Source organism: Cynoglossus semilaevis, chromosome 6 (assembly GCF_000523025.1).
Source record: "Cynoglossus semilaevis isolate Cse_v1.0 chromosome 6, Cse_v1.0, whole genome shotgun sequence".
NCBI lineage: Eukaryota > Metazoa > Chordata > Actinopteri > Pleuronectiformes > Cynoglossidae > Cynoglossus > Cynoglossus semilaevis.
In genome coordinates, this window is record NC_024312.1 from 3178142 (window position 1) to 3178348 (window position 207).

Consider the following 207-nt stretch of genomic DNA (forward strand, 5'->3'; position numbering starts at 1 on the left):
GGGGGGGGGGGGGAGGGGGGAGGGGGGGGGGGGGGGGGGGGAGAAGAGGGGGGAGAAAAGGACGGTGAGGAGGAGACAAAGATTTGTGTGACCCTCTGTGGTCTGTGATATCTGGGGAGGACGTCAGAGACTCCTGACTTTTCTTTTCTTTCCTTTTTCTGTTCATGGGCTTTTTGGATTTTTTTTTTCTCTGTGGTTTCTTCAGTC

At 54.6% G+C, this 207-nt stretch overlaps 1 protein-coding gene across 4 annotated transcripts in view; it reads left to right on the plus strand.

Annotated features, from left to right (window-relative positions):
* znf423 (zinc finger protein 423) overlaps window positions 1-207 on the plus strand; it is a 124857-nt gene that overhangs the window by 17781 nt on the left and 106869 nt on the right. The window lies entirely within an intron of this gene.